Raw genomic sequence first — 26,425 nt, forward strand, 5'->3', positions numbered from 1 at the left:
AGCGTTTTGTTTTTGAGCCTGTCAGCATGTTTCTTTTTGAATGTATTATGTTCACTGACATGTTACCCTGACATTTTGTTTAGTAGTACAAAAAAACCCAAAACCTACAACAAGAGGTAAGGTTATGAAATCAAATACGATGTTTTCTGCATGCTAAAAGAAGTATTGCTTCCACAGAGACCTGGTAGCTCAAACAGCTGCAGCGCAGGGCCAGTACATGAAAACCAAAAAATGGAACTGACCTGGGTTTCACGGTTCAAGCGTGCCGTGGCAGGGATCCCAGCACGACTTCCAAATTCAAAGCTTGAATAAACACAGTTGTAGTTTCTTGAAGTGGATGCTTTTAATGAAGTCTGAAAAGGGTGAGAGAAAGGGCATATACTCCTGAAATCTATGTCTCTTAGGTAGAAATTCTGCCTGGAGAAGCTCAGCTCGTGACTGTTTGCTGTTAAGACTGTACAAGAGAGAGGAAGCGTCTTTGAGTTCACATACTTAATGCTCAGTGGTGTGTCTGCAGAGTGGCAGGAAATAAACAACAGTGAGGAGGGGTTAACCAGAGACCTGCTGGCTAAAATCTATATGCCTGGAAATAGAAGGGAGAGGGCTGCAAGGTCAGATATAGTTCAATTGTTTCAAATAGGGGGATCTGCCACAGAGCTACCAGGCACAGACACAAACACCTAGCAAAGGCTGCACCCATTTTCCATCTCCCCCTAAACCCAAAATAGCAGTTGTGCATCATGTTGTGCCAGTTTTTCCAAACTGATCTAGAACGTCCTAATCCCCAAATATAGCAGCTCTAGAAAGCTATACAGTAAAGAGAAGGAGAGGACAAAGAGATCAAATAAGCCACCTATGCATGGTTTTCCATCACATCTAAAACTCCTAAATCACACCCTGAGATGTGCTCTCTAACTTATTTCCTAAGGCAGCTGTATGCCTCATGAAATAATGTCCCCATTCTGCCATAACTGCATCAAGGGAACATCCACACAGATGGTCAGATGCAAGTAAAAATGTCTCTGAGCTTGATAGGACATGGTAGACGGAAAATTCCTTTACTTGGAGCCTATCTACCAAAATTTTACCACGGCAGCAAGTTACAAATGACTCAGCAGGTAGGCAAGGGAAGTGCTCTGTGAAGCCACCAGCCATGCATGCAGAAGTATGGAGGTGGGCATGGAACACAGCATGTGTCAGAGAGTCCAGATGTGGTGATGGCTTGAGAGGAAGAGGGACAGCAGCTACCCACTATGTGTGAAATGTGAAGAGGAAGAATGAGCTAAACTATGTTTCCAAAGAGCTCCTTCTGCTGCAAGATGCAAAGGATGCAGCAGATGTCTTCCAGAAGATTTGTCACAAGCACCAACATTGGCAGAAATCAGATATGGTTGCAGACATTTTTCTTCAGTTTTTTGCTAGAAGCTTTTCTTAGAGAAGGAAACCTTTCTTAGAGAAACACCTAGGATACTGCCTGCCCCTCCCCCAAAAAATCAAAATCAAACCCAACCCTGTATTGGTGGACAATGGTATTGGGGAAACACCCAGTAGCAATGGAGAAACATACTGTAAAGCATAAAGTAGTAGTGTGCTTGCATACATTTTTTGCATACAGAGTATTTATAAATGCTAACCCGGGAAATTTCATATCTCTAGATATTTACTCTATGCTTGTCAAATGAAATGGCATTTTTCATCCCATTTTGACTGGAAGAGAGAATTTGTTTGGATTATAAATTGTTTAGAATTACTTGCTAATGCTGTTGGCTTTTCTGTATCTGCTTGTAGGAGGGACAGGAGGGAGAAAACAAATAATACATTGCACATAAAAACACAGTGGAGAAAAACAGAAAGAAAGCTCTGTTTTCAACACATTTAAACTGTTCAAATGAGAAGAATCAGTTGCCGTGGAAGCAGATCTGCAGCTGAATGAAATCTTTCACCTGTCCAACATATGAAATATTTATTATCTGAGGGTGACTAGAGATTAAATAAGCCAGACATACAATGCAGAAAGCAGACCCTGGTTCATCACCTCCATGACTTTCACAGGTCCTGTGGCAGCCAGATTAGATTTTTCTACAAAGGGAAGTGGGCTCAACTGGAGTATTGGGTGTCAGGAGAAATAAAACCAGAGGAAAGCAACTTCTCAACTTTAATTAACCAGATTGGTGAAGCAAAATGATGATCCTCTGCTGTGTTTGGTAAGGCTGGAAAATGTTATCATTTCGAATTAGAGAGAAGAGCCCACTCTTCTCTTTAGATAATTACTTTTCCAATAAATTATTCTTTACCACTTGTTTCCCCATAAAAATGCCTAGTGTTTTTGCTGTGTAGAAGTTTTTGTTTTCTTTTTTTTGGTCTTCTTTTTTATTTCCTTACTTTGTGTGGGTTGGACTTAATTTATTATAGGGCTAAAACTTGGCAGAGATCCAGACACAACAATCTGAAAAATGCTCATACTAAAATTCAGTGATGGGATTCCTTGTTCATTTTATCTCAGAGCCTCCCTGATAATTCAGTCCTGCAAAATCGAACACAATTGATGCAAAAGTGGGTATGTAATCCAGGCAATTTTATTTTTCAGAAAAATACTTCAGACATTTCTTTTGCTGTAGACACAACCCTGACTATGAACAAAAGCCAAAGCCATTATTTAAGAAAATTATAATTCTGCATAGCTGCTTTCATCAGTGAATCACACTTGGAAATAACGTTTTTGCCCTTTATCACATTCATTTCCCAGAAAATCTGGATTTCCAAGGCCTTTGGCACCCTTAATATAGCTAAACAGTTTTAATGTCTGCATTCTAAGATCCTGAAAATGTCTAATTAAGCTAAGAGTTAAAAATAAATATAAACATCCATTGTTATTAAATCATAAATTATACTATGATAAAGTATATTTCTAAGTCTGGTGTTGGTGTATGAAGTGACTGAAAAGTTGCAGGGAGTTAACACAAAACACCAAAATATGATCAATTTCCATTTATGCCTGCTGCATTTGTAAATTGCATTAAGATTTTAGCAGTAAATATTGGATGAGGTAACATGATTTCAAGTTAGATTTACAGGCTCTTGGGTGCTATACAGGTCTGATCCTGCCCTAACAATTAAGATGGAAGTGGGGCAAGATGGGGAGGGGAGAAAGAACAGCAGAAGCAAAGAGGCCACACGGTATCTGAGCAGTGCCACTGAACAAACTGTGCCATCACAAAACCAGTGCACACACTGCAGAAACATGGGGATCCTTGGCTTCACAGTGGCAGATGACATTTATCTCTAGCCTCTTTCACAACACAATAGACCTTAAAATATTAATCAGTCCTCTCTTCTAGTTATGCTCTTCTGGCAGTAGTCCTGGGCCTTAATAGAGTGCACCTTTGATGGTGCAGGGCAGGAGCCCTTTCCATACCTAGTACATAATACTCTGTTATACACTCTGGCTTTTCCTAATCTCAGCCTTCATTTTCATTGCTTCTGTGCAAATAACTTCCTCCACATCTGTTACAGTCCCTTTGCCCTCTCACAGAGTGCTGTGCTTATGCTTTCCCAAGTTTGCCAGAACGAGATTGTTAGGCTCCAAGTGCCCCAAAAAAGCACAGAACGTGCCTTCTTTCCTGCCTTTCCATCTGCCTGGAATACCCTCCCGTCTTTCCCACCGTGGTACATCAAGTACCTTCCCTTTCTTTGAGAAAACTGAGAATCCATCTGTTCAGCAAGTTGCTCCATCTGCAACAACGGCAAGTCCAGTGATGTGTTGCCAATATTCCAACAAAGGGCTCCTCTAAACCCATTCCCCTGAGTCCGTAACACAGCCCACGTACCCAAGGTGGGGATGCTTGCAGACAGGAGGCGTGTGGAACTGGTGGGGTTTATTCATTTGGTTTTCCCATTTCCACAAAATGTTTTCCCATATCCAAGGAAAGAGGCAGCACCATTTGGCAAATGCATTTCTGTTACGTGCCTCCTACCAGAACTGTTAATATTTGGGTCCTGGAAAGAAAAAAAATAACAAACAAAAGAACCCACTTTGTTGAGACTGTTGCAGAGTGTGTGCACCTGGACAAAACACAAGGGATGACAGTTGGAGGGAAGGATCTAAATCCCTTTAAAGGACTCCTCAGGATCATATCTGTGTGAAGCAAATTAGTGAAAAGGGCCCCGGTTACAAAAAAGGAAATCATGCCAAGTTTTCATTTTAGCATGAGCTACTGAAGGGTTGAGCTTTGCTAACATCCCTGGTTAGTCTGAGGACAAGGGTGAAGGAAGAGAGGTGAACAGTTAAGGCAGACAGTTTTTCAGAAAGGAACTGCATACCACTTTTGCCATTCATTCTTCTGTATCAAGTGTGAATACATATTATACATATCATACACGTGTTTGTAAATATATATATGCATGTGTGTATAAACATGCGTGAATTAGACTGTTGCTTTTACAAACTTCAGCTGCTGCTTTTGCTTCAAAACCTGTTATATCTCAGGCATTTTAGAAGTCCAAGCTTGACAATTTTCCATTTATACAGAAGTTAATACATGAAGGCCAGGATGCTCTGAGTGTGCATACTTTGGATTAACCGCTTTTCCTGATGCTGTTTATTAGCTGCACAGTGTTAGATTTATGACAAGTTTCAGAGACATATAAATGCCCATCTGTTAAATGAAATTAAACTCACAAATATTTCAAAGGGGATAGTATAATATATTATTTGCTATTTTTTTAAATCAGCAGTTTTTTAGGATGGTCTTCATAAAAAATAGAAGAACACTCTGAGGAGAAATAGGAGAACAACTCTTTTCTGTTGGAATACATGATCACACACAATCAAATATTTTACTTTGATTGCTTTTTAAATAAGGAAAATTAAAAAAAAAAAAAACACCCCAAAGCCTAAATCAATACACCAAACAAAACACAATAAAACAACCAAAAATTGGACTCAACAACTCAGTGTTGAGTTCAACAGATGACTTTTGTTGGGTTTGAAAAATATAATCCTGCAAGATTAGCAGGAGTGGATGCCATCATATAGTTTAGTTTGATAGCATTAAAATATAATACATGTTCAAACTATAAAACTACATAATCTCTATTTATATGCCGGGAAAGAGTTTAAAAAGTATGTTCTGCTTTTGTCTACTTTGGCTGCCATATAAATGGCAAAGTATCAAGCCTCTTACCTAAAAATGTAGGCAATGCCAGTGTGTCTGTCCTGTAATGAATTCTTCCAGAAAGAAATCCTGATCTTTATCTAGCAGAGCACATCAGCACATTTTGGAAATCACCCATCTGTAGCAAAACACTCTGGAACAAGTTTATGTTTAAAGCATTTGTTGAACAGGCAGAGATGAGGCAGGTGCCCAGTGAGTCTGTGGAGCTGTGAACTGTTTCAGGCTCCCACAAGATGCTCTGCCATGCTCAGAGCTGCCTGGCACAGCCACCCCGCTGGCTCCAGCACCACCATGGGTCCTCCACACAAGAAATCTGAATATATACACACCATATAAAAATAAAAAAAGGCAAGTACAGCCCAAATCAAAGGATCATAGGGAACTTTCTTTTCAAGCCAGGAAAGACAAAAACTTCTTACGCAGAGGGCTGGTGTGGTCTGAGAGGGCTGGAGGACTGCTGACCCACGGCACAGACATGCAGAACTCCAAAAATCCCACCAGCTAAACTGGTAAGGCATGATAGCATGGGTGGAATATAAGTATCATTCTCTCCTTTCTGCAGACAACATGAATAAAATGAGGTGCAGACAAAAACCACAGAAGTTAAAATCTGCAAAAAATCTTCTAAGGCAAAGCTGTGACAAGAATTTGAAACTAATCTAGATCTGCTCAAGTCTATTCTGATTCTCCAACCATCAGATCAGCAACTCTCCTGGCTTTGAAAGAAGCATTCAAATAATAAGTAAAGTAATTTATATTTCCATCGTGTTATCAAATCAAGGAAGTAATGTTTTGCAAAGAATTGTCCAAGTTACTTGTTACAACGGAGACAAGCTGAACCAGTAAAAGTGGGGCAGAGTCTGACACTCATAGGAGCATTTTCCTCTTCTGAGCAGCTGTATAATAATCGCCTTCTCATTCTTCTCTATTTTCTTCTAATCTCTTATAATCCCAGTAATGTGTCCAACCCACTTTTACTTAAATTTGAGCTTTTCAGTCTTCTCCCTAATATGTGCTCCCAGAGTAAATGCACAGAAAGTGAGTTCATTTTCCCAGAGTTCTTTATAATCGCTATAGCTCTCATCTGTTTAAATCATGTGAACAAGAATACAACATCCCGTACAAAAAGCTCACATTTCCTTTTGGAAAAAAATGTTCCTGCCCTCACTAGTATGTGAGTGACCAGGAACACTAAGCCATCAGCACTAACTTGAAACCAGAGGGGTTATGTTAGGCCATAAGGGGTCCAGTAAGTTTGTGAGTGGGATGGTTTATAATATACCATGACTTTGAAACATTCTGTATTTTCAGGCTTGTAAAGTGATACCCATCATACATGCCAAGTTGAAAACTACACGAGAGAAACTAGCTGGGCTGTGTTTCCTCTAGCATTCATATTTAATTCTCTTCTTCTAGCTGTCTGCTACTTTTTGGCCTTAGTGCACGCTGTGTCACCCCTGTGGACCCTTGTGGACCCTTCTCTCCATAGATGCCACAGACCTCTGCAGGAATGAAACCTGATGATCTAGTAATGAGATTCTACTGAGCTACCACTGTACCATTGTTTTTTGCAAATGCTGCTTGCAAAGAGGAAGAAAATGACATTGAAATGCATGAATGGAACTATCTTGTACTAAAATTCTGTGATGATCATGTTAGTCTGATCCTTTAAGTTTACCACAAGCTTCCAAACTGAGAGTGCAAATGCTGCTGACAGGAGCAAGTCAGTGACAGTGTGAGCTCTGACAAACAATGTCAAACTTCTTCTCTCTCGCCTTTCTCTCCCTGAGAAAAATCCGTTTCTCAAAGGACAGACTTGTTTCCAAAAGCACACATTAGCACTGAAGCTGGACAACACTGCATGCCATTAAAGCATTGGCTGCAGCACAGTTTCATCTCCAACACACACCTGAAGGACCCATCCTTTTTCTACAGCCCTTGAACATCCCAGCATTCCAATGCAGTATCTTTCAGTCAAGCCTATATAAACTGTCTCCTAACAAATATGGGCATGATGTGTGCACACATGCATGTACTAACAGACAACCAACCAACCAATCAATCAGCAAGCCAACACTGTGTATTTATACTTAGCTTCCAACTTGCTCAGTATCCTGTTTCAAATTATTTCTCCTCAAATATTTTCTTCACATTCCCTCAAACTTTTTTACTGCTTCAACTCTGTGTACAGCTGCTTCTTCATGAGGCAATTTTGTTGCTCAGTTAACTATCACATTAATCAGGTGAATGTGTCTCCCTAGTATATCTAACAATTGCTCATTAAATTAGGTCTCCAGTACTGCTGAAAAATAATTAAAAACCTGTTTCCAATAAACAAGCTGTAAAGGCATTAAGGACAAAATAGTGCATAGGAAATGTATTAGAAACACGAGGAAAGAAAATTCTGACCAGGCACAGTCTGGGCATATTTAGCTGAATACTGCTATAATTGCTCATAGTGTCAGGCTAATAGTAAAAAGAAAGTTATAAATATTCACTTCAAATTAACAATGAATGTATTGTGGCTGAATACAAGCTCCTTTTATGTTTGGTTCCTACAAAGAGTTATGCAAATTCAAAGCTTGTATGCTCCACTGTTTGTTTCCAGAATAGGGTGTATAATTGATATGGGATTTACACAGCTTGACAAAGCAAGGGAGGCCAGGCTCCCCAAATCTTTTGGATCCAGCACACAAAGTTAATTAAACAAACTGTAAAGAAACTGCATCGGATCCCTGCAACTTCTTCATCTAACAGTGTGCATGAGGACACCTAATTACAGTTTGTCAGCAACTGAGGTGATGAGAGAAACCTGCCATCAGGCAACTCAAACAAATAGAAACTAGAGGTAATAATACTTCAATTGAAAGAACAATAGACTAAATTTGTCAGGTAAGTGGTTTGCTTTGCTTTAATTGCTACACACAAGTGAAATGACACAGTAAGATCTCAGTGACCAGATAAAATATGTCATTTTCCCCCCACCCAGTGAACCATGCACTGCTGAAAAGATGAATCACCTTTCCCTGCCTGCATCAAAGGAGAACAATTGGAAAAGATTTTAAATTTAGTTTTTAAATTGAGCCATTTTAAATAAGCTTCAAGTCAATCACATCCTCTCCAAGTCAGTCACTAATGGCAGAGGCAAGTTAGAAAAATGAGCCTTTATAATTTACAATTCTTCTATATGTGTTTAGTTAGGACTCTGATGGTTAATCTACTGTTCCACTTAATTAAATACTGTTAAAATTATACTTTAAGCTTTGTCTCATATCTTGCTAGCACAATTACAATGGAGAAGTCTCCATTTTACATCAATCACTAATTTGCTCTCCGGCAGTGTAATTTCTTGTTACAAAGCTCTCATCTCTAACAAGTCAAGGTGTGCTGAGTGCTCCTAACACCACAGCAGCCACTCACCAAGGTGAAACTGCAGCCCCAGAATAATAATTAGTAGCTGTCTTCTCCTGAAAGGCAGTGTTGGACCCCAGAAGGAATTCCATGGCATGTGACAGAAGTCATATAAATATACTATATGCATATAGTTTCGGAAGGGTACTCCTGAACTTGAGGTGCTGAGGAGGTGTGTGCTGAGGACAGACTGCCAGCCTGCACTGCAGCTGGAGAACAAGCAGTAGAACCAATTTAACTTTATAGAAAAGCAAAGACCAGATAAGGGAGAGATGATTATCAAATCCACAGAATTAGCAAATTTTAAAAAGTGGATAAAACCTCACACTCGCTATAGCTGAACTTCCCCCATCCTCTAGAAAGCAGATGCTTCTTGTAAAATAGCAGCAAGGGAAAGGAGGACAGACTGACAAGCAAACCAGGGACAGAAGTGAGATATTTATCTTGATTTTGTATCTGAGTGCTCTTCATACATTTCTGCAAGGTTTAGCTCTGCATTGCAAGCTTACATGACACTTACTCGACAGTAATTTCCCAGCCTCACTGTGCATTAAATTAGATGGTATTTTCCTAGCTATTGTTTTATGTCTGCACTTCACATGCAAAGATTCTCTCTTGTTGCCTCTTCAGGAGGCACACACATCTATATAAGCATCACTTAAACTCACACAGAACATATGCTTGTGTGTAACCAAAAGCTTGCACAAGTGCATCTCTTCTGAAGTTTGCTGCTCATTAATATGGGGCAAAAACAGCCTTTCAAAGGGAATCTAAATCCACTGCTTTTGGAAATCAATTATGTCTTAATGAATAAGTGTCAATCATCATCTATCCTAACGACAATATTTTGAGACTATTGTAATTCTCTGCAATGGTTTCTTGGAGATTAAAGCATATAGATACTTAGGGTATTAGATATTTCTAAGCAAAAAAATTAATTGTGCCTATTTTTTGCTCAACAAATAGGTAATGGAAAGACTACTGAAAATGAAATACAATTTAAAGGAGTTTTTGCCCGAGAGTAACCTGTGTGTGTAAAACATCAATGCTTTTGTCATGAAAATGATTCAGGAAACTTTCATAGAAGAAGACAAATTGTTTTGGTTTCTCAAAAATTACAATCTTGGCTGCTTACCATTAAATTATACAATACATATTGATTTGTGAAGCCAAAGCTTTATTCCTCAAAAACTTTATTCAGTAGCCAAGAAAGCCAGTGTTCAGAAAGTAAGAGTGAAACTTAACTGATTTGGTCACAGCTCTTTCATTGTCTTTTATAAGCTTTCAATGATCTGTATGGATAAACAGCCCTTGCTGGCTAAGTAAATAATACTGATGAAATCCATCTGGTCTTTACTGTACATATTTCTTGCAAGAAACATTAGTTTTCATAGGATTTCTTTCCTTTTTCCCCAGAAGGCAGAAATGTGCAAAACCTGTCCCAGATGAAAAGGAAAAAACTAGTTGTTAAGCCATATGTTTTGACTATACCCGTAAAATGATATGGTAGGCAGAAAAACCCCATATACAGTATTTGTGTTAAACTACCCTGGTTCTGTGCTAGTTTCTACTCTGTTTTTCAGAGAAGGACAGAAACTTTAATTGAGATATAGCTAGCTTTAGAAAATAATGTAAACTTCCTTTGCAGTTTAAAGTTTTGCACCCTCATTCACTCCCCAGGTTGTTTCATACCTGGAAGCAGGGCTACTGTAGTGCCTGTCATGACTGCAACCCCGTTAGATCTAAAGAATCAGGGAAATTTCATGTTTTTCTTATTTTCTTTCATGAGACAGGTTTGTCCTGTTTCCAGACTTTTATTACAGAACAGAGATCTTGAAGTCCATTGAGCTGACTATGGCTGGAATAGAGTTAATTTTTATTTTTCTTCACAGTAGCAAGTATGAGGCCGACTTGTGAATTTGTGCTGAGAAAACAGTGTTGATAACACAGGGATGTGTTTGTTACAGCTGAGCAAGGCTGACACTGAGTCAGGGCCTTTTCTGCTTCTCACCCCAACAGAGAGTGGCTGGGAGTGTGCAAAGGGCTGGGAGGGGACACAGCTGGGACAGCTGACCCCAGCTGACCAAAGGGATATCCCATGATATGCTGAGCAGTGTCATGCTCAGCATATAAAGCTGGGGGAAGGGGAAGGAAGCAGGGAATGTTAGGAGTGATAGCGTTTGTCTTCCCAAATCCCCATTACATGTGATGGAGCCCTGCTTGGGGATGGCTGAACACCTGCCTGCCCATGGGAAGTGGTGAATGGATTCCGTGTTCAGGTTTTCTTGTGTGCTCAGCTTTTGCTTTACCTATTAAATTGCCATTATCTCAGTGCAGGATTTTCTCACTTTAACCCAACTCTCTCCCCCGTCCCACAGGGAGAGGGAGTGAGGGGATTTGTGAGGCTTAGCTGCCACATAGATTAAAACACAGCAACCATATAAGACCTAGCTTTCGTATTCTGTATGTACATATTCCATAAACATATCCTATTTTTTCTATACTATACTATAAAATATATTGTGTGCTAAATAAGAGATCATTCTTCCGTGCTATAAGAAATTCTGGCATACAAAGTCTGTTTAACCATACTAAATCAAGCCAAATTTATTGACCAGAGTTTCAGCTCATAATACATTTCATGTTGCAGCATTTAAAAAGTTAATAAATTCTCTACTTAAAAGTGGAAAAAATAAACTTCAAGTAGAAATGTGTAACTTCTTAATTTGAAAAGGCATGCTAGGGCTACTTAATTGAAAAATTGCTTAAAACATAATTGTATTTCAAACAAAACCAGTTTTAATTCTCAGTTTTTGACAAGAGTTTTTAAAAGTCTTGACTTTAATAACTTGACAAGGAAAATCTTCTGGGGCAAAAGTATTGCAAAAGCACACTGTACCAAAGACATGCATCCTGTCAGATGTAGATTATTAGAAACAGCAAGAAGAAATGCTTATATTTATATGGAAAAGCAGACCTATCAGTGGTAATAATTACATTTATTAGACTTGATCTTATTTTCAGTATGAAAGCAGGCATGTTTTAATATTCCAAACAACCACAGAATACTTTCATTTGTTTTGTTCATTAAAAAGAAAAGAGAGGAAAACACTGCAAATAAATCTCATTTATGGATACAGATATCTCAGCTCATAAAATCAGTGAGCTCTCAGCACATGTTTTCTACTGGGTATTATAAACCTAATGTATAAAATGCATGGTTCCAGAGAGAAGTATATAGTTTTGCAGTTCACTGAATAATTTCTTTAGCAACCTTTCCATTTCTCATCTGTGTAAGTAAATAACAAAAAAGCCAGTAGGTTCTGAAACAGACAGAACATCTCTCCTTTATTTAAGAGTTAGATGAAAACAGCAAACTACATAAAAAGAACAGAATTCATAGAAGCACAGGCTGGGAGGCATCTTTGGCAGTCACTTGGTACAATTGCCTGCTCTAGGTGTGACCAAGTCAGATCTGGTTGCTCAAGACTGTCAGGTTTGACCATCTCCAAGTGCAACCTGCTCTAATGCTTGATTACACACATGTGATTTGTTTTTTTTGGTTGGGTTTTTCCCCCCTAATATCCAAGTAAGATTTCCCACATTGCAATCTGTGTCCATTTCCTCTCCTATCACTTTCCCCTTACAAGGAACATCTGGTAGGGGGCTTCCTTATATCCCCATTAGACAGCTGAAGACAACATTCAGATCCTGAAGATACCATTTACGTCTTTCCTCAAAATTCTTTTTGTGAAACCTTTTGTGGCAAAGCTACTGCAAAGGCATGCTGTGCAAAAGACACAGCTCCACGAGTGTGCAGAAGATAACAGCTGAAGGTAACAAACAAGACCAAACAGGCTCAGTTGTCTCAGTTCCATCATGCATGTCATATGCTCCATCACCACTCAAGAAATCTCTGAAGTGTTTGTTACAAAGACAGAACACACAGGTGATGTCCAAGCAGTGGCCAAGCCAGCTGACAGATTATCATCTACTTCAAAGGTAGACTTTTGATCAAGTCCTTCTTTTACATGTGTACTTGAATGAGCAGTAAGAAAGGCAGCAGGAGGGGAAAGATTAGGTATATCACAGAGCTGTTTAGTTCAGGTATCTCTGCTTTCCGTTTAAAGATTTTTTCATAATTGGAATTTAAGCATTTCAGTCCTTATGATATCAGACATTATACATGATGTCTTCAGAAATAAGTATCTAAATGTCCTGGTACATAATTTGGTTTAAGATGAAGAGGTACATTACATCTATCTGTTCTACAGCAGGAGTGGAAATCTTTAGATTTAATTTGCCAAGTATTTTGTTCTTACCTGGTTACTGCACCCAGTGACCAAAGTACAGTGTGTACAAATAGCTGGTAAGTGAGAGAGAGCACATTGTCACATCGCTGGCAAAACACTGATCATTGAATTCTTATTAAAGTTCTAATGTTTAGATACATCTTAACTTTCAACTTTCAGCACTGGAATTCATCTATATCTCTGTGTACCTTTATTCTCTGACATTTCATAATTTCCCTTGAGACTCTAAGGAAAAAGAAACTGTTTATACACACATCAGATCCAGAAATTGATTCACTTTCCAAACAGAAACATGAACTAATCGGATGGTGAGATTGTGAATCACATATTCTGGGGCTTTAAGGCAAGCTGATAGCCATAAAATTAAGTTCTCTGGAGACACTGAAACCCAGAAGAGCACATTGGAGTATATTTTCTGAATAATTTGTTATTTTTTGTCCAATGAAATACATATTTTGAGTCAAATTTAGAATAATACAATTATTTCTGTTATCATCACATACTGATTTGACTGCATTTTAAAAGTCAACTACCAAATAGAGAATTTGCAAGTATTCCTTCCAAAACAACACAAAGCTTCCCACCACTAAGCCAACTCCAAGCTTCCGTGTTTCTATTCCTCTCAAGCAAGAAGTGCATTCACTAGCTATTAGATATGAAGTGGCTGTAAGTCATTAGTATTTCACTTTTTCAAGGATCTTATTTTTTCCCTGTGATTTTGAGGGCAGTCAGCCAGCAACATTTGCTGTATGTGACAGACATCTGCAAGAAATGCAGACCTATACAAAATTCCAGCTTTCAGACAACTCAAGCTAAATTACTAACTTGAAGTTTCAATATAAGCTTGCTGCTGTACGCAGCAAAGACTCAGCACAAATAAAAGCTCTCTGTCCTAGAGATCATAGACACAACTAAAACAAGCTACTGTTCTAGAGATAGAAAATTCTCATCTCCTGATTTCTCTATGTCTTTTACTAATTATTCCTTAAGTTTGTTGCACCTTCTTCAATACTGTGGAGTGAAATTTTTACTAGTAGTAGCATTTGAAAATCTCCTGAAAAAAAGGAAGAGGTTCTTCTGTTGTTTTGATAAATTTAGATACAGTGAAGGATAAAAAGTGGATTTCTTTGAATTTTAGGAAACAGAGGGTCTGGCACTTCAGACGTGGAGATGATGTCAGAAAAGGTGCTTTGTACTCTATAGTACTCTCTCTGGACTATGTTGATGCGAAGATCTCATAAATAGCCAGATCAAAAGGGAGATAACATCTTGTAAGTAAGATAGAAAAGTCTTCATTTGATTTCTCAGGAGGAGAGCTTCCAGTCAAACAGGAAGTTTGCAGAAGATTGAGAGATGTAATTAATAGTACTGGCATCTTTAGTTGGCTTGAAACGACAGACATATTCTTAGCCCTCTAAAAGCTCTTAAGACCTTTCTTAGTTAAGGTCCCATGAGCTTGAAATTATTTTGAAATGAGCGGCTTTACTGCAAAACTGACCCGGAAACTTGCCTGTAGCAGACTCTCTGTTCTTTGTGTAGACAGAAATTAAAAGCTGACACACCAAAAGCATACAAGGCAAATCAGAGAAGGGATTACACTCAGCAAGACTGCATACTGGAGACAGAATGCAAGCCAGAAACAGAGCACTGGATGGCATAAGACACACTAAGCAAGAAGAAATAATTTTTTGAGTTAAAACTGCAGAGATAAAGCAGATGCTTCACAAACAAATGAGGCTACTGATGCTGGAGATATGGAAGGAGATTCCCATGTCTTGTGGGAGTGCAGCTGAAAGATGGAGTAGGAGGAGGAGAAATCCCAAATGAGATGTGAGAATGTTGAGAGAAGAAGGACACAAGCACAAAAGCAAAGGGAGAAGAAAAGGCCAATAATACTTAAGTAAAATTAAAATGAGGTGCTTCTGAATACTCTTATAGTTACTACATAAATTACATAATTTATCCTCCACTTAGTTGTTTAAAGAAGAATTGTACTATTGAAATCAATATAAAACTGTCAAGGTGTTCCACACAAACACAAGTTTGGGTAATGTACCTGCCCTGCAACATTTATCATCAATCTAAACTTGGTAAGTCTCATCCATTCAGACATAAATAACTGCCAAAAACCTCTGCCAGATCGGCACTATTTCCAAATTTCAGCTATATTTACACACCCACGGTTAGCAGCTGACAAGTCATATATGAGGGAAATTGCCTCCCTCTAAAAAAGAGCTGCTGTCAGAGCTGCTCTGTTCCACATGGAAATAATTCAAGGGAGTTGTCATGAAAGAGCAGCTATACCCAGAATAGTTACCACAACATTTTTAGTCAACACCTATTGCAGTATTTTTGCATTACTTTTGTTCAACTGCTGAGTTAAGTACCAAGGATAAGTTTCCTTTTTTAATTTTTTTAAACTCCTCGTAACTTCATGAAGCTAGCGGAAAACAAAGAAAAAAAACCCAAAGGAAAAAACGATTGAAAGGTCGAGGTAGTGTTTTTAGGGTAAAATGTCAAACACAGACAGGCAGGTAGACATTTCCCAGAGATGGGCCCTGTGTACCTTATTAGTTCTTGATAAACACTGTCAATGCTTGGAAAGGTAGAGATGAGATAAGCAGTCTCACCCTATGTCTTGGTAAATCTGGTGGAGAAGAGGAAAAAACTCTACATTTCAGAAGCTGCCACCTTCACACATAATTCTGGCAGCATTGGGAGGACCCTCTATTTTTCTTTGCTCATTCTAGGAGGACCCTCTATTTTTCTTTTTCTCAATCTTTTTTTCTTTTTCCTCTTTCAGAGCACCAAGAATGTGAGGAGGCATCATTGGAAATGAATAGGGAGGGCAGACTGCCTTTTATGAGCCGGAGTGACCAATATGATGCTGGATGGTGACAAGGCTGCAAGCTCCAGGACATATGAGCTCAGAGACTCATATCCCAAAGAAAGGAGGATGCAGAGGGAGAAGGATTTTCTAGGGAGAAAGGAGCACTCACTAATCATAGAATGGCTTGGGTTGGAAGGTACCTTAAAGAACATCTAGTTACAATCCTGCTGCCATGGGCAGTAACACCTTTCCCTAGACCAGGTTGCTCAAAGCCCCATCCAACCTGGCCTTGAACACTTCCTGGGATGGTGCATCCACAGCTTCTCTGGGTAACTTGCCTGCTACAGTTTCCTGCACCTTCCTCTGAGCCCCACTGTCTCTGCAGAACTCCTCACTCCTTTTCCCCAGCTGTACTTAGAGAATTGATGGGGCAAGGTAACTCTCTCCACACACAGCCAACCTCTTGTCCATATAGGACACCTGAGCAGCTCAGCTACTATCTCAAACCCCTTTCCCTTATTCTCTGCATCCTAAGTCCACCCTGCTACTGCAGAGCCTCAGGCTCTGTCTATAAAGGCACAAAACCTTGCACTGGTCCCTCATAGAGGTGAACATCTGAATGGCACATGCATCCCTCTTGTGACATGTGTCACCTCTTCAGATGGGCAAAGAGACACAAGAAGGAAATGTGCCCTCACATCCAGTTTTCAAGCCCTTGCAGTGACATGCCACTGGGCATGGGCAATACTATAGCATAGCCGTACCACCCAAAATGGCACTTTATGCTTTAATTTTTTCAGTGCAAATCCTAAATGGAAATTTCCATAATTTTACTTTGAAAGTAATTTAAGAAACTGCTTCATTCCCTAATCTAAGAAAAGAGATTAACATAAATGTCACAGTAATTTCAATTATGTGCAAAAACATTTGTAGAGATTTTAGTATCACCTCCTATGTGTGAGCAGTATTGCCCTAAGTAAGTGAATCCATAAAGAACAGGTTTTTATTGTAAGGTAATATTAACCTTGGTGAAATAATTGGTAGTCTTGAAATCTCTGGTTTGGTTAACATAGATACCTGTTCCAGATAAACCTAAGATGATATACAGCATTGAAAGCAACTTGTGAACTTAGGATAGCTAGTGAATTTTCGATCCACTGAAAACATTACAATGAAATGAAATATAGTACTTCCTTATGTGCCAAATATTCTGTCTGGTTTTGTTTGGTTCACATAACAACCAGGTATCCATTATTTTCAAAGCAGCAACTCACAATTTCAGATGGCAAGCATGAATAACTGATTTTATGCCTATATATATACATAGACATGCCAGCCTTTGGACTGTGCTGTGCCACAAGTTATCACAGCTGTAAAACAGGCTACATAAACTTGAAAAGAAAATATGGACACAAATCCTTCTTTGCTGAACAGCATGCCCAGTAATGATCTCAGCTCTTAACATGACGACAGAATTCCCAGGATCTGCTAAATTCCCACTCTGCTGTATTGAAGTAGGTTTCCTTTTCCCTCTTACAATTTTTTAGACTTGGGTCCATCACTCAATGGGTTTGAGGGCTCACAATTCATCATCTTGTTATACAGACAGTCAGGATGGGAGAAAAGATGGGAGACAAACTTAGTTAATTTATCCTAGGCTGGCAACCCTCCTTCTGCAAAGCATCCAGTGCCTGTCTTGGCTCACTCTTACAGGTTTCCTAAGCTGTGATAGAATGATATGGACATAAGCCCTGGCATTTTGTCACTGCTGTCCAAAATGTTCTCAGCAGCAACAGTGAGTATTGTCCAACATAATCAGACATTGAGTAATGTGAAACTAAAATAAACAGAGGGACCAAACAATAATAGCCAAAGCTCCCCTCCACAAATGGATCCAGTCCATGAACCAAACCAGATGTAAAAAATGCTCTCACGACCAGCACCATGCATTAAATCCACATCCTCCTACCCAAGGGCTCTACTGTGTGTTTGGCAGTCTCTTCCCAAATGTTTAGCTCCCTTGTTCATCTTCTCCTTCAAATGACTGATAATAATGAGAACAATTTGGGGAACAGGAGTAGCTTCCAGAAGGAAAAGCACATATATATATATATATATATATATATATTTTAAACTATTTGATGCTCTAAAATATGTGTTTCTCTGGCTGCCTTGTTCTGATCACACTTCACTCTTGGCCAAGAAGTAAGCCAAGGAACACTCTTCATAGGTTGCAATTAAAAGAACAAACCAGAAAGCATTGCTAGTACCTGGATAAACAGTCATTAATTATTTAGGCGTGCATGACAGTACTGGTCCATCTGATTCTGGAACACAGCCTGGGCACATATTCCAGGAATGTTCGAGATGGGAAGCGCTTGGTACTTTTACAGAAGGGTGATGAGTGTAAGTGCCTTATATGTCAATATGGAAGGCTACACCAAAGTCTTTGTCAAGCTTTGTCAACACAGATCTGTTCCATAGCAAGAAAGTTTGATCCAGATATTTTGGAGGGTAATAGATAAATGCTGTGCATTACCCTACAAGACATGAACCACTGAAAATCATAGCACAGTTTTATCCAAGAGAGTTCTCCTCATTGTAAAGTGAATATGGTGACAAAACCTGAGGTAAAGCCTGAAATACACTTGTTTGCATGTGGACAATAGGAATAAACTCACCCAAGCTCATACCTGCCCACCACCAGATGAGCTGCAGGATGAGATGAGCCATGAGACAGGAGATGTCTGCATCACTCAGGCCACTGCTTCATTTTCTCTAGCATTATGTCCCTAGATTTTTTTTCAGAGACCAAGCACAGGCATTAAGCTACTGACCTTGTCCTATCAAGGTTGACCATGCTTTACAGAGCAGCATAGAAAATAAAATAATACAAGAATTCAACAAGCATCTGCTTTTTAAACCTTTATTACACCCTTAGGGGACTTTCCTCACCCTCCAAGCTCACTGTTTTCTAACAAGGACTGCTGCACTTACTGAAGTTATACAGCTGCACTACAAAGGACCTCTGGTTTCTGTGAATTTGAGAACTGCAAGCAAGAAAATAGCTACATGTCGTTACCATTTTTTTACCATTATCTTTATCCTTTTTTTCTTTTTTTGCCTTTATTATCTGCACAACATCCTTCCTGGAACTTCTTAATATTCATTTTAAGTCTAGCAAGTATGATAAAGTAGCTGAGATAAGTTGCCTCACTCTGTTAGACATTACATCAGCATACCCTCTCCACAAAAGATAAAATATTTATGATGATTAATACAAAAGACATTACAGACAGAGAATTTCAGGAACATCAGAACAGATTAAAATTTAAAACAATAACATAGCTAATAGCTTTCTCTACTTTGGGATCTGAAGGGCTGTACTGAGGGTCTTTTACCACTTCATAAATGACACTAAAAGACATTCTTGTACAATTTGTATTTAGGTCTGGTGTGAAAGTCAAGTGAAAAGCATGCTAAATTCAGATCATAGTATTTTTAAACTAACCATAGGCAGGGAAATTGATACCGTGTTTAATATCAGCAAGCACCACCTGTGCAACCTGAAGCGTTGCCTTATTTCATTGATGTAATGAGCAGCAACACCCCTTTGGGAATGATCAGCAGCCATTCTAGTCCTGCTTGACCGACGCCAGCTGAATGTGGTGTAGATCAGCTGCAGTGTGGGACGGAGCTGTGAGATGCCCTGCTGGGACCCTCTTCCCCCGCAGCTCAGCAGCTGTTTGTTCCTCAGCCCCTGCCTACGCTGTGCCTGGCCCTGCCCTGGCCAGGAAGCCACTGCTCCTGCTCCTGAGCTGCCACCCTCACAGCTTCCCTGGCCCTGACACAGGGATGTCTGGAGACATCCTGTATTTCTTATATTATCCAACAATTTCTTAGAAAGGTGCTCTACTCTTTTTTTAATAGAATCATAGAATCATTTGGGTAGAAAAAGACCTTCAAGATCATTGAGCTCCACCATAAAACTCTAACCCAGCACTGCCATCTTGATAAAGGCCAGAGCTTTGTTAGCCTAACGTTTCCTGTGAGACTGGCACTTCTTGCAATTTGAATTGTTCAGCCTGGAGGAGACTGTGGGGAGACTTCATTGTGGTCTTCAACTTCCTCGTGAGGGGAAGAGGAGGGGCAGGCACTGATCTCTTCTCTCTCATAACCAGTGACAGGACCTAGGGAATAGCCTGAAGCTGTGTCAGGGGAGGTTCAGGTTGGGTATCAGAACAGGTTCTGCACCCAGAGGATGGTTGGGCACTGGAACAGGAGTGAGAACAGCACCAAGCCTGACAGAGCTCAAGGAGCATTTGGACAATGCTCTCAAGCATATGGTGTGACACTTGGGGTGTGCTGCACGGGGCCAGGAGTTTGACTCCATGAACCCTGGGGTCCCTTCCAACTCAGAAGATCCTGTGGTTCTATGAAAAACACCGAATCTCTTGAATTAAGTGGTTTTACACACTGACCACAATCCAGTGAAATCTTTGGTTTCCCGAGGCTGGCTGAGCAATAAAGACAGGCTGCAGCTGTGGCCTTCAGGATGGAGAAGTGTCTGCTGGACACAAACAACTGAATGTTCCCACAGTCCATCCTGGTGCGGTGGAGGGAGACATTCAGAGGCTGGAATGCTTTTGAAAGTAAGGCTGTGCAAGAAAAGCAGGCTGATATCTGCTCCAGACCACAAATACACTGAGGAAAATGCTGACGAGGGATTCCTCAAGCATCTGTTTACACTGTGTAGGAGAGAAATCTGAGTTACCTCAGAGGACTTAGTAGCACATGCTGGAGGCTTTGTGCTGTTTTGTGCTGCATTGAAATAAATAAAAATATTTTTAAAATTCTACAAAAGGATGTTTTCTGAACTCAGTAAGCATTTAGCTTGTGGAAATTTTATAGTATACCTAATTCTGAATGATAACATAAAACTTACCACAGAAATAAAAATTAGCAGTTGCTTCTTTATGAATGTCACCTTTTGCTCATTATGTTTCTTAATCACAAACAGGATAACATGAAAACAAATATACCTGATGTGTTAAAAGGATTCATTTTGCAATCCTGAGAACAATTATGAGCGAATTCAGCTGGGAGAAAGAGTTTATTTGGGAAAAAGATGAAAGCTGCGACCTGTTTAAGAACATTTTATCAGACACTAAAAAAAGCCATTAACAAAGAAAAAAAATGAGTACTTGCCTGAATCATCACAATGGCCTAGTGAAGTAAAAATAGATATAAAAAATAATCCACATCAGGGAATGTAGGGAAATGGATTGTAATTAATATACATTAGGTAATTAAGAAAAAAATGAAAGAGGGAAAGAAAATCAATGTTACGTAGACTAAAGGACATCATCAACTTTCTAAGTATGACAAGCAAAAGAGGAATCTCAGCAATGACATTAGTGCTTTTCTGGACAGACATTATAGTAATGCCAATAAAGATGCAGGAAAGTTAAACACGCTCAATAAATAGATCACTTCTGCTTTTGCTAGTGAGAAGAAGCTTTTCTGAGGTTTACTGTTCCACACTAAGTGTGCCTCTTTGCCAAATGCACTTTTTTATTCTAGTTTCATGCTGGTTCATTTGGAGTGTCAAGTGTTTTCATGGTCAGTGTTTCTTTTTTTATTGTCTTCTACAGTGTTTCTTCAGACTGAGCTTTTCTTCTCTGTGTCACCATTTGGTAAGTGAACCTGAAATGACTCTACAAAGAAGTAAAGTCCGTGACATTCTCACAAGATGGCTGCAATCCCTCCATAACTGTCCTTGACCCAACCCTGGTATGATACATAGGTTCCGTTTACTTAGCTACTTTGATATTTTAATTCACACTCAGCTATGATAAATACTTTCTTTGCCTATGAAGTAGCTTGGAAGCATATTAAACAGTAGCTGTATCAGCACTTTTTATAAAAAGCTAAATTAGGAGTTTTTGAACCACCAGCATTGATTTTTTAAATAATCTTAGACAAATAGAGAAATTCCAGAGCTGTGGAGGAATGCTAAAACTATGTTAGTTTCGTAAAAGGTAAATAGGATGACCAAGGTCTAAACAGACCTATAATCCCAGACAAAAAAAAATCCAGAGTACTACTTGCTATCAGATTTAATACCATAAAGATGTTGTTAATTTTGTCCAAACAAGCTTCACTGATGACAGGGGTTTCCTGAACAAGACCACAAAAAACCCTAATAGACTTGGCTGAAGCAAAACGCATCCTGGAACTTGGACCAATTTGAAAAAAAAAAAAAAAAAAAAAGGAGAAAACAGTCATCAAAAATTAAAATAAAAAAAAAAATTAAGCCCAAATAGTATTAATCATTGCCAGTTGTCTTGTATGTCCCCCCAACTTTACAGGACTCTTTTCATTTAGACATAAGTAGAAAAAAACAGTAAAGAAGTTAGGCTGAATAATTACATAGCAAAAAGAAAAGTCCCGTTTGATGTATCAGGGCATCTTCTAGAACACTGTGTTTTTATTTTTAAAATATATCTGAAACCTTTATACATCTTTGGGTTGCCTTTTTTTTTTTTTCAGATCAAGAAGTAAAATCTAAAAACACATGGAAAAAAGCATGCTCTTTATTCAATGTTAAGTCTTCACACGGTCCAGAGCCTTTAAGCATAGGTGCAGAAAATGACATTGATGTTTTCTTGTGCTTTTATATGCTTTTTGCACATAGTTCATATTCATCTAATGAGCTAAAGAAATATCAGTGCAATGAAGGCAAACAGAAATGGTGAACTTTAAAAAAGTTCTGAGGTTTCAAATTTTTTGAGCTCTAAAATGTCATATTTCTGTGGTGATTTTTTTAAGAAAAGGTGAGATAATCACTGTTGAAATAAAGGAAACTCCCCAAGAACAAATACTTATGGGGTGTCACTGACAATTAAAATAAACTTGTGCAACATATATCTGTGTTAAGATAGACCATAACACAATTTACTAAGGTATGAATTAACTTTTGGCTTCCTATGTTCTAGTACCTTGAACAATACCTTCTTCCCCAGAAGAAATAATCTGGCTTCTATTTATCAGTCATTCAAAAAGGGGACTCTCAACAAGTCCAAAGGGTGTGTTTAGGAAGCATTATTTGCCCATAAGAGTCACAGATCACTAAGCAGATTTACAGGCTTGTAGAGAAGCTATCCTCGCTAATCTTTGCTTAAGAGTAAGCTGAGTCTGATACAACAGCTAAGCAGCTTTCAGTATTGTATCGAGTTACGCTTCGCTGCTCATAGTATCTTTTTTTCCTGCTAAATGATCAATCTCAATTTAGGCATTGGGGGGGGAAAGAAAGATGAAAGAGGATGGAGAGAAAGCAGTCCTAGTCTTCTCTTGGCCCTCTGTAAAGCACACCAATTCCTGATCCTCTCATTCTTTCTCTGTTGGACTGGGCCACAGAGAATTCCAAAACCTTGCATGAGGAGTGTTTGAACAGGGAATGATTAACCATGGTCATCACAGACACTTACAGGTAATAATGCAATACATTTACAATTAACACATTCAAAGCATCTAAGAGACTGCCTCGTGACTTGAAAGTCACTAAAAATTTAGATTATTTATTACCAAATATTTTACCTTCTTTCTTTAATTATTCTTTGGAACTTCTCTCTTACAGATAGGGAATATGAAGCATCAAATTATACTTTCCTATCCTTAAGTATGTATAATTTGTAGAAGGAGAAAAAATGTTTCAGTATTGACTGATCTACATATTGAATTACTCTAATCCTCTTTGTCAGGTGAAGAAGCTCAGTCTGCTACTCTTAGCAAGAAATTTTAAAAAAAGGAAAAACATTTTCATTTATAATTTTTAAAAGAATCTTGCTTGTTATAAAATAAAAGTCATAAAAGAAAAGTCAGTCTCTTTACCCATAGCTGCCCAGCAAGAAGCAGAGAATAGAGAAGAAGCCTTCATACCCGGGGCAAACCTGAGTGCTCTCAGGACAGTGAAGATGCAACTCCCAAAGCTGAAAGTCCTCCCCAGTAACACCTTATCCCCAGGCCTGAGAGCTAGGACTAGCAAGAGTGCAACTGGCACTTTTGCAGTCTGTGCTAGCATGCAGAGCTAGCTCTGTATTACGTACAGCACCACCCTTTCAGACCTCTGTGTATCACGCCCAGCCCTGGATTACACCTGGAAGAATATGCAATGCATACCACATACCCTCCATGTGATACTACATAAACATTTGACCTTGCCTGCAGTCTGTAACAGTATCAGTCCTGTCTCTGATGCTAAAACAGACATGTCTGTCCCTCCAACACTCATTGATCCATTACTCTGAGCAAACAAGAGGAAGAGCCTCAGCAGTGCCATCACAAACCTTGAAGCCACCACATCAGAAATTTTTGTAGAAATACCATCCTTTTTGTGATTACATAACACTGGAAATTTACTCTGCACAGTACAGCCATCAAACTTTCTAGCTGCATGTGTTCCTGCATCCCCACTGTTGCAGTGGGCCTGCCAAAGTCCTGTCCTGCCAGCTAGGATTTGACATGCTGTGAAAAGAGACCTTGAAATCAGAGCTGCTGTGCAGCAGGACTTGCTGATAACTGATCTATATGAGATAGCATGACAAAATGTGAACAACGATGCCTGACATCCCACATGCTATCACATGCCAGAAATGTTTCAAGGGTGGAACAGAATGACATAGAAAGAAATTATGTGCAGCATACTTCTGTTTCCATGCTAGTTAAGTGACATTGTTTTGGCAGTTCAGTCTGATGCTGTAAGTACAGTATCCTATATATTTTCTATTTAGAAGAGATACACTAATCCAACAGAGGAAAGATTTGACTTCCTTTTATTCCAGTTGAAGTTGCACATATTTAAATGCAAAGTACACATAATTTAGGCAACTGCTTGTAAATAATCTCATAGACTAAACCCCAGGCCATCACACTTGTTTCTCTAAACAAGGTAGAAGATTTCATTCTCTCCACCTGAATTTTCTCAGCTGATGAAAAGTAAACATGTATTAAAGTGAGACTATATATAATTATGTTTTTTTCATAAAAGCAACAACTGATGAACACAGAGCTTTTTCCAAATCAGCAGTTGAGAGCATTTTGTAGTATCTCAGAGAAACAAGAGGCTAAAGTACAGACATAGCTAAGTTTTGTCTGCCTAGGATCAATTGCTCTGGGATATAGTTTGTGCACAGAAAAAGCTTTGCTTCCCTCTCCATTAGGAGTCTGCCTACTCTAAAAATTAGACCACAGAAAAGAGTGGAGGAGAAGTAAGAAACAGTTTGCCTTGTCCCTAGAGAAAAAGTGTTCAGCTTTCCTTGGCAGAATTTTTTTCTCCTTACATTTCCCAGGTTTTAATTGTTTGGGGTTTGTTTTGGTTTTCTTTATTTTTTTCCCCAATTCTTTTCCAGCTCTACCCTGAGTCTGAGAAAAATCTAGAATTCCACCCAAATGGCTACTTTCCTATTCAAACATAGTAATGACATACTAATGCCTTTGTCACAAGCTTTTGTTTAACGTGTTCCTCTCTCTGTTCTCCTGAGGAGTCTCTATTCCTCTACGCACCTGGTAGGAGACAAACACTTCAAGATGCAGAACATTTTGAGGACTCCTTCTCAGCTGACACTGTCATTATATGGATGGTGTGCCATTCCTAGCTGTGCTGTGATTTTATTTATTTTGCTTTTTCTCAGCAGAAACAGCAGCCATTGATCCCCTTCCCATGCACCTGCCTTTTTACCTGTCCAATCTTATATCCAAACACACCCCTAACGACACTGCAATGGATGAGCTGTGTGCGCTCTAACTCAGGAAGTGATTTGGTAAAATTAACACTTAGAAGCAGGCACCAGTAGTTATTTCACACATTATTAACTTATATTACAATTCAAATAAGCTTACAGCTGGCAAAAAAAGTCTCTTCTGTAAAGTGATCTCAAACATAATAGGCTTAATCAGAGATAAATTAAATTAGTCAGTCATGCATACTACAGCATATTAGCACTGAGTAGTTATTAAATACATTTTCTGTTATCAGTTGTGCAGGCAGTATTGTAACAAACAAAGTGCATGGGAAGCCAGTAAATAAACTTTATGTTTGGGAGGCTACATGTTTGACATTTCCTAGGTTTTATCAAATGTTACACAATCTTTACCACTATAACTGCCACCAGGTTAAGTCCCCATAAATGATTCAACTTCACTCCCAGGCAATTAGCCAAAAGCAGAGCAGACAGAACTAATGAATACCTAGACAGCAGATGTTCAGTGTGGTTTTGCATTTTGGAGGGGATTTCTTCCATGTCAGTTTTTGGAAAGAAAAAAGCATGCATGGATGAGTCATAGCTGGTACACAATTGATAAAGAGGAGACAGGCAACATTTCTATTTGTTATAAAATTAATCTTTGTGTTTAGGGCTTTTCAAAATTTATTTTCTCCTTTGGTTTCACAACTACAGTTTAAAAAGATCTTGTAGTTGTGTGAAAATATTGAAAGGCATTGCTGTTGCCTTGCTGCTATCATAACTTCCTTTTCTACTGCAGTTACAGCAGCCAGCAGCATCACCTTCATTTCCAGCTGAAAATTTGTGTGAAAAAGAATACAACACAAAATCTCTCACATGCGCTTTACAGGAAGAATCATTACTTTTGTGATAGGCTCCTAAACCTATATTTTTGTTCTCTCATCCATCTTTCAG

General features: G+C 38.9%; 1 protein-coding gene across 17 annotated transcripts in view; it reads right to left on the reverse strand.

Annotated features, from left to right (window-relative positions):
• ENOX1 (ecto-NOX disulfide-thiol exchanger 1) overlaps window positions 1-26,425 on the reverse strand; it is a 355,527-nt gene that overhangs the window by 148,346 nt on the left and 180,756 nt on the right. The window contains exon 4 of one of the 17 annotated variants that reach the window (XM_077781384.2): window positions 243-353. The exons of 14 other annotated variants lie outside the window; for them this stretch is intronic. The gene's annotated coding sequence lies outside the window, so the exon portion shown is untranslated. Of the gene's footprint in view, window positions 1-242; window positions 370-12,907; window positions 12,952-26,425 lie in introns of those variants that run through there. 2 more of the 17 variants (XM_085577134.1, XM_021530836.4) reach the window with 2 other exon arrangements.

Source organism: Lonchura striata, chromosome 1, assembly GCF_050655825.1.
Source record: "Lonchura striata isolate lonStrDom1 chromosome 1, ASM5065582v1, whole genome shotgun sequence".
Classification (NCBI taxonomy): domain Eukaryota; kingdom Metazoa; phylum Chordata; class Aves; order Passeriformes; family Estrildidae; genus Lonchura; species Lonchura striata.